At 41.4% G+C, this 8,522-nt stretch overlaps 1 long non-coding RNA gene across 1 annotated transcript; it reads left to right on the top strand.

The window, feature by feature from the left end:
• Positions 1 to 432: 432 nt before the first annotated feature.
• LOC118368447 (uncharacterized) lies at positions 433 to 5,664 on the top strand. Its single transcript, XR_008093143.1, has 3 exons — positions 433 to 1,445; positions 1,699 to 1,753; positions 5,545 to 5,664. It is a non-coding gene; the product is annotated as an uncharacterized LOC118368447 (long non-coding RNA).
• Positions 5,665 to 8,522: the final 2,858 nt, after the last annotated feature.

Consider the following 8,522-nt stretch of genomic DNA (forward strand, 5'->3'; position numbering starts at 1 on the left):
TGTATTTGGAAGTAAGATGCTGAGACCCACCCATTTCCAAACTGAACACTTAAACTATCACTATGCTAAAATCACTGACTATTCAAACACACTGAAATCCATGTGCTGCCAACGTTGCTAATCCGACACCTTTAGACTTTTCGAATAGGGTATAACTATGACATGAGGGGTAGATTATCAAAAATGATGTTACCTTCTTCAGGGCTGACATTCTACAGTAGGTAATTCCTCCTCAAATCCCGTTCACATGCTGAGGTTTCCAGCGAAGTTTTAGAGGGTGCGCCCATTCCAAACTAGGCTCACTCTGGTCCTGATGCTGAGCCATTGGTACCTACCTATTTGATATTCACATCGCGGTTTCCATGCGCTGCTTTCAAACCCTTCTTCACATCTGGCTTAGTTTGCGCATGTCAATGGAGTTTTACTGGATGCGACCAGAGGTGGAGCTGTTGATCAGGATATCGGGAGCCACCGTCTGGCAGGGGGACTGATGCAGGCAGTTGAACTTCTATCAGTTTCTAAACCATACAGTCTTTGTGGTTCCATTCTCGTATGGATGTGAGGTCTGTGCTCCAGCTTGTTTTTTTTTTTTTTTTCACCGCTGTGCACACTCAAAATTATATCTGGCTAAATGATTTCAGTGGTAACGGGGCATGCTTCGTCAATGCAATGATGCAAATGCTGGAGTGTCATTCCAGAAGCTGCAAAACACTCACTAGCAGGGTAGATGGGTATGCTAACGAGCTATCTAGCTGAACACTTTAGCGTTCATCACAGGTTTGTTTAATGGTGCATTCGAGTTAATTCTAGTGATATGGCACATAGGAAACAAGGTAAGTCCATTTCGCTTCTAACGCCAGACGTTACGTCTGCTAACATTAGCTAACATTAGCTGGTTTTACAAGTTTGTACTAGCTAGGTATCCTGCGAGCAAGGCTGCTACTCACCTCGCGCATCTCACTGTGTCAAACGCAAGTGGCATCCTGCCCTGTCAATCCCGCGTGTTTTTGCAATACATTCATAGATGTATACATCTATTAGCTGCTGTTGTGATGATTTCCTCCCCCCATTTGTCCATTAACTCCATTTTTATTGGAAGCCTATGGCATGTACTTGACATGGACAGCAAAGTAAAATAAAAGTTAAAAGATTATATAAATCTTAGGCAAATATCTTAGCCAATCACAACAGTGGCAGTTAAGTAATGTTGTGAAACACTAACATTCCACTATTAGCGCCAAGTATATTAGACATATTTAGACATTACTATGCAAAACAATATGCGAAGCACCTTTAAGAATCTTAGTTAACTTTGTTTCAGTATTCCAGTCTAAGGTTCTTCAGATGCTGTACCTTACCTACCAGGCCTGTGAAAGAATCCAGCTCTCCACCCCTTGAGACCTGTGAAACAAAAGTAGGCCTAGAGGAGGAGGGCACGATCACTGGTAAGTAGAGTTTCATATTACAATATACAAGTTATTCTCAAATTATTCTTATAATAATAATAATAATATATGCCATTTAGCAGACGCTTTTATCCAAAGCGACTTACAGTCATGTGTGCATACATTCTACGTATGGGTGGTCCCGGGAATCAAACCCACTACCCTGGCGTTACAAGCGCCATGCTCTACCAACTGAGCTACAGAAGGACCACAACAGTGGCAGTTAAGTAATGTTGTGAAACATCATTCGCAGGAGAAAGAGACGGCGATATCGAGGGCGATGGTCGGGGCCTTGTAAGGATCTGGAGGTGAGTGGGTAATTTTCCTTTACCATCAGTCCTGTTAGCCAACATACAATCATTGGATAATAAAATAGACGAACTACAAGCACGTATATCCTACCAACGGGACATTAACCTTTCTAGGGCAGGGGTTCCCCTGGCGAAAAGGCAGCACGCGAAATTCGAAAATATTTTTTAGAAATATGTAACTTTCACACATTAACAAGTCCAATACTGCAAAAACAATATCTATATGTAATCGTACTAGAGCAATCCAATTAAGAATAATACACAGATTGCATATATCCCCAAATCGCAGACATGCTTTTAGCCCCACTTCCTCTTCCCCTCAGTGTCTTGAATGCAAAACTGATACAGGCACCCTAACACATTGTTTATGGTCATGTACCAAAATACAAAGATACTGGTCTGGTGTTCTGCAAGAAATTGAAAAGATCCTAGGGGTTGATCTAGAATTGGACCGAGTTTCTTTACTGTTAGGTCTCCCTAGTAGGCATGTTACTTCTGTGGGTAAAAGGAGGCTTTACAACATCCTTACCTTCGCAGCGAGGAAAAACATCCTTTTACAGTGGATTAGTGATAAGGTTCCTTCTATTAAAGATTGGCATAAGATACTATTTGAATGGGTGCCTCTGGAATATCTGACATGTACATTGCATTCTAAAACAGACCAGTTCTACAAATTATGGGAACCTTATCTAAATGACCTAGAACCTGAGGTATCAGCTATTATGCTGCAAGGATTCTCTTAGAATGGCGGGGATCTATGTATTTCAGAACTACACTGTACGTTCCATGTGTGGAACCTAACCTCTTGGTTTAAACTGAGCCTTTTTGTTTAATTTCTGTTTGTAAGTTTGTTTAAAATGTATGTATTGAGAGACGCAATGATGGTGATGGGGTGAGAGAAGCACCGAGCGGGAAGAGGAAAATGGTGTACGTATGTATGGGTGTGTGTGTGTGCGTGCGCGTATGTATGCGTATGTGTGTGTATATGCATGGGTATATGTATGTGTGTGTATGTGTATATATGTGTATATACAGTGCCTTGCGAAAGTATTTGCCCCCTTGAACTTTGCAACCTTTTGCCACATTTCAGGCTTCAAACATAAATATATAAAACTGTATTTTTTTGTGAAGAATCAACAACAAGTGGGACACAATCATGAAGTGGAACGACATTTATTGGATATTTCAAACTTTTTTAACAAATGAAAAACTGAAAAATTGGGCGAGCAAAATTATTCAGCCCCTTTACTTTCAGTGCAGCAAACTCTCTCCAGAAGTTCAGTGAGGATCTCTGAATGATCCAATGTTGACCTAAATGACTAATGATGATAAATACAATCCACCTGTGTGTAATCAAGTCTCCGTATAAATGCACCTGCACTGTGATAGTCTCAGAGGTCCGTTAAAAGCGCAGAGAGCATCATGAAGAACAAGGAACACACCAGGCAGGTCCGAGATACTGTTGTGAAGAAGTTTAAAGCCGGATTTGGATACAAAAAGATTTCCCAAGCTTTAAACATCCCAAGGAGCACTGTGCAAGCGATAATATTGAAATGGAAGGAGTATCAGACCACTGCAAATCTACCAAGACTTGGCCGTCCGTCTAAACTTTCAGCTCATACAAGGAGAAGACTGATCAGAGATGCAGCCAAGAGGCCCATGATCACTCTGGATGAACTGCAGAGATCTACAGCTGAGGTGGGAGACTCTGTCCATAGGACAACAATCCGTCGTATATTGCACAAATCTGGCCTTTATGGAAGAGTGGCAAGAAGAAAGCCATTTCTTAAAGATATCCATAAAAATGGTTGTTTAAAGTTTGCCACAAGCCACCTGGGAGACACACCAAACATGTGGAAGAAGGTGCTTTGGTCAGATGAAACCAAAATTGAACTTTTTGGCAACAATGCAAAACGTTATGTTTGGCGTAAAAGCAACACAGCTCATCACCCTGAACACACCATCCCCACTGTCAAACATGGTGATGGCAGCATCATGGTTTGGGCCGGCTTTTCTTCAGCAGGGACAGGGAAGATGGTTAAAATTGATGGGAAGATGGATGGAGCCAAATACAGGACCATTCTGGAAGAAAACCTGATGGAGTCTGCAAAAGACCTGAGACTGGGACGGAGATTTGTCTTCCAACAAGACAATGATCCAAAACATAAAGCAAAATCTACAATGGAATGGTTCAAAAATAAACATATCCAGGTGTTAGAATGGCCAAGTCAAAGTCCAGACCTGAATCCAATCGAGAATCTGTGGAAAGAACTGAAAACTGCTGTTCACAAATGCTCTCCATCCAACCTGACTGAGCTCGAGCTGTTTTGCAAGGAGGAATGGGGGGGAAAATTCAGTCTCTCGATGTGCAAAACTGATAGAGACATACCTCAAGCGACTTACAGCTGTAATCGCAGCAAAAGGTGGCGCTACAAAGTATTAACTTAAGGGGGCTGAATAATTTTGCACGCCCAATTTTTCAGTTTTTGATTTGTTAAAAAAGTTTGAAATATCCAATAAATGTCGTCCCACTTCATGATTGTGTCCCACTTGTTGTTGATTCTTCACAAAAAAAATAAATTTTTATATCTTTATGTTTGAAGCCTGAAATGTGGCAAAAGGTCGCAAAGTTCAAGGGGGCCGATTACTTTCGCAAGGCACTATATATGCGCGTAGACATGTGTAAGTGGGTGCTGTTTTTCTTGTTTTTCTTCTGTGTGCTTTGTCTCTGTTGTTGTATCTCTTAATATGGGTGAAAATTGTGAAATTCCAATAAAAATACTGTTACAAACAAGTCCAATACAGCAAATGAAAGACAAATCTGTTGTTAATCTACCCATCGTGTCCGATTTCAAAAATGCTTTACAGCGAAAGCACAACTTATGATTATGTTAGATCATAGCCAAGTCAAAAAAACACAGCCATTTTTCCAGACGAAGATAGGAGTCACAAAAAGCAGAAATATAGATAAAATTAATCACTAACCTTTGATGATCTTCATCAGATGACACTCATAGGACATCATGTTACACAATACATGTATGTTTTGTTCGATAATGTGCATATTTACATTGGTGCGTTACGTGCAGTAATGTTTTGATTCCAAAACATCCTGTGATTTTGCAGAAATACTCATAATAAACATTGATAAAAGATAGACTTCTCCTTAACTTCTTCGATATAGGGGGCGCTCTTTTAATTTTTGGATGAAAAACGTTCCCGTTTTAAACAAGATATTTTGTCACGAAAAGATGCTCGACTATGCATATAATTGACAGCTTTGGAAAGAAAACACTCTGACGTTTCCAAAATTGCAAAGATATTGTCTGTGAGTGCCACAGAACTGATGTTACAGAAAAACCCAGATAAAAATACAATCAGGAAGTGCCGCATTTTTTGAAACCGCCTCATGGCAATGACTCCTTATATGGCTGTGGAGGAGCTAGGAGTCAAGCTTACCTTTTCCACGTTTTCCCCATGGTGTCTGCAGCATTGTGACGTATTTGTAGGCATATCATTGGAAGATTGACCATAAGAGACTACATTTACCAGGTGGTCGCTTGGTGTCCTCCGTCGCATTTATTGCGTAATCTCCAGCTGCAGTATTTTTCCGTTTTCTTCTGATGAGAAGCCAGCTGCCACCACTGATAGATTATCGAATAGATATGTGAAAAACACCTTGAGGATTGATTCTAAACAACGTTTGCCATGTTTCTGTCGATATTATGGAGCTAATTTGGGGAAAAGTTTGCCGTTATAAGTGACTGCATTTTCTTTTTTTTTCTTAGCCAAACGTGATGAACAAAACGGAGCTATTTCTCTTACACAAATAATATTTTTGGAAAAAATGAATATTTGCTATCTAACTGAGAGTCTCGTCATTGAAAACATTCGAAGTTCTTCAAAGGTAAATTATTTTATTTGAATGCTTTTCTTGTTTTTGTGAAAATGTTGCCTGCTGAATGCTAGGCTTAATGCTATGCTAGGCTATCAATACTCTTACACAAATGCTTGTGTAGCTTTGGTTAAATCATATTTTAAACATCTGAGATGACAGTGTTGTTAACAAAAGGCTAAGCTTGTGTTTCAATATATTTATTTAATTTAATTTGCGATTTTCATGAATAGGAAACGTTGCGTTATGGTAATGAGCTTGAGGCTATGATTGCTCGACGCTAGAGGTTAATGCATCCGCTGTGTCAAAATTCAAAAAAACTTTATGGAAAAAGCATCATCTGAGAACGGCGCTCAGAACCCAAAACAGCCAGAGGAATATCCACCATTTTGGAGTCAACAGAAGTTAGAAATTGAACCATGAATATTCACTTACCTTTGATGATCTTCATCAGAAGGCACTCTCAAGAATCCCAGGTCGACAATAATTGACTGATTTGTTCCATAAAGTCCATCATTTATGTTCAAATAGCCACTTGTTGTTAGCGTGTTCAGCCCAGTAATCCATCTTCATTAGGCGCAGGCACTTCGTCCAGACAAAAACTCAAAAAGTTCCATTCCAGTCCTTTAGAAACATATCAAACAATGTGTGGAATCAATCTTTAGGATGTTTTTAGCATAAAACATCAATAATGTTCCAACTGGAGAATTCCTTCGGGAACTCTGTCGGGAGCGCGCGTCATGAGACCAAGGCACTCTGCCAGACCACTGACTCAAACAGGTCTCATGAGCCCCTTCTTTATAGTAGTATCCTCATTCAAGTTTCTAAAGACGGTTGATATCTAGTGGAAGCCGTAGGAAGTGCAACTTTATCCATATCTCAATGTGGATTCGGTAGTCCAAGCGAGGAAAAACTACAAACCTCAGATGTCCCACTTCCTGGTTGGATTTTCACCTGCCATGTGAGTTATGTTATACTCACAGACATCATTCAAACAGTTTAGAAACTTCAGTTTTTTCTATCCAATACTAATAATGATATGCATATATTAGCATCTGGGATAGGGCAGGAGGCAGTTCACTCTGGGCACGCTATTCATCCAAAAGTGAAAATGCTGCCCCCTATCCCAAAAAGGTTAAAAACTGTAAAATCTTATGTTTCACCGAGTTGTGGCTGAATGACGACATGAATAATATACAGCTGGCGGGTTATACACCGTATCAGCAGGATAGAACAGTAGCCTCTGGTAAGACAAGGGGTGGTGGTCTATGTATGTTTGTAAACAACAGCTGGTGCTGATATCTAAGGATGTCTCAAGGTTTTGCTTGCCTGTGATAGAGTATCTCAAAATAAGCTGTAGACCACACTATTTACCAAGAGTTTTCATCTATATTCTTCGTAGCTGTCTATTTACCACCACAAACCGATGCTGGCACTAAGACCGCACTCAATGAGCTGTATACGGCCATAAGCAAACAGGAAAACGCTCATCCAGAGGTGGCTCTCCTAGTGGCCGGGGAAACTTAAATCCGTTTTACCTCATTTCTGCCATCATGTTAAATGTGCAAACAGAGGGGAAAACACTCTAGACCACAATTATTCCACACACAGAGACGCATACAAAGCTCTCCCTCGCCCTTCATGTGGCAAATCTGACCATAATTCTATCCTCCTTATTCCTGCTTACCAGCAAAAACTAAAGCAGGAAGCACCAGTGACTTGGTCAATAAAAAAGTGGTCAGATGAAGCAGATGCTAAGCTACAGGACTGTGTTGCTAGCACAGAATGAAATATGTTCTGCATATGACTGCATGGCCAGGCACGACTCCAACACCATTATTAAGTTAGCTGATGACACAACAGTCGTAGGCCTGATCACCGACAACGATGAGACAGCCTATAGGGAGGAGGTCAGAGACCTGGCCGTGTGGTGCCAGGACAACATCCTCTCCCTCAAAGTGATCAAGATAAAGTAGATGATTGTGGACAACAGGAATAGGAGCACCTAGCCCGCCCACATTCTCATTGATGGGGCTGTAGTGGAACAGGTTGAGAGCTTCAAGTTCCTTAGTGTCCACATCACCAACAAACTATCATGGTCCAAGCACACCAAGACAGTCGTGAAGTGGGCACGACAACCTATTCCCACTCAGGAGACTGAAAAGATTTGCACGGGTCCTCAGATCCTCAAAGTTCTACAGCTGCACCATCGAGAGCATCACTGCCTGGTATGGCAACTGCTCGGCCTCCGACCCCAAGGCACTACAAGGGTAATGCCTACAGCTCAGTACATCACTGGGGCCTAGCTTCCTGCCATCCAGGACCTCTACACCAGGCATTGTCAGAGGTAGCATTGCTTTTAAATTGTTTAACTTGGGTCAAACGTTTCGGGTAGCCTTCCACAAGCTTCCCACAATAAGTTGTGTGAATTTTGACCCATTCCTCCTGACAGAGCTGGTGTAACTGAATCAGGTTTGTAGGCCTCCTTGCTCGCACACACTTGTTCAGTTCTGCCCACAAATTTTCTATAGGATTGAGATCAGGGCTTTGCAATGGCCACTCCAATACCTTGACTTTGTTGTCCTTATTCCATTTTGCAAGTATGCTTGGGGTCATTGTCCATTTGGAAGATCCATTTGCTACCAAGCTATAACTTCCTGACTGATGTCTTGAGATGTTGCTTCAATATATCCACATAATTTTCCTTTCTCATGGTGCCATCTATTTTGTGAAGTGCACCAGTCCCTCCTGCAGCAAAGCACTCCCACAACATGATGCTGCCACCCCCGTGCTTCACGGTTGGGATGGTGTTCTTCGGCGTGCAAGCCTCCCCCTTTTTCCTCCAAACATAACGATGGTCATGATGGCCAA

Source organism: Oncorhynchus keta, chromosome 35 (assembly GCF_023373465.1).
Source record: "Oncorhynchus keta strain PuntledgeMale-10-30-2019 chromosome 35, Oket_V2, whole genome shotgun sequence".
NCBI lineage: Eukaryota > Metazoa > Chordata > Actinopteri > Salmoniformes > Salmonidae > Oncorhynchus > Oncorhynchus keta.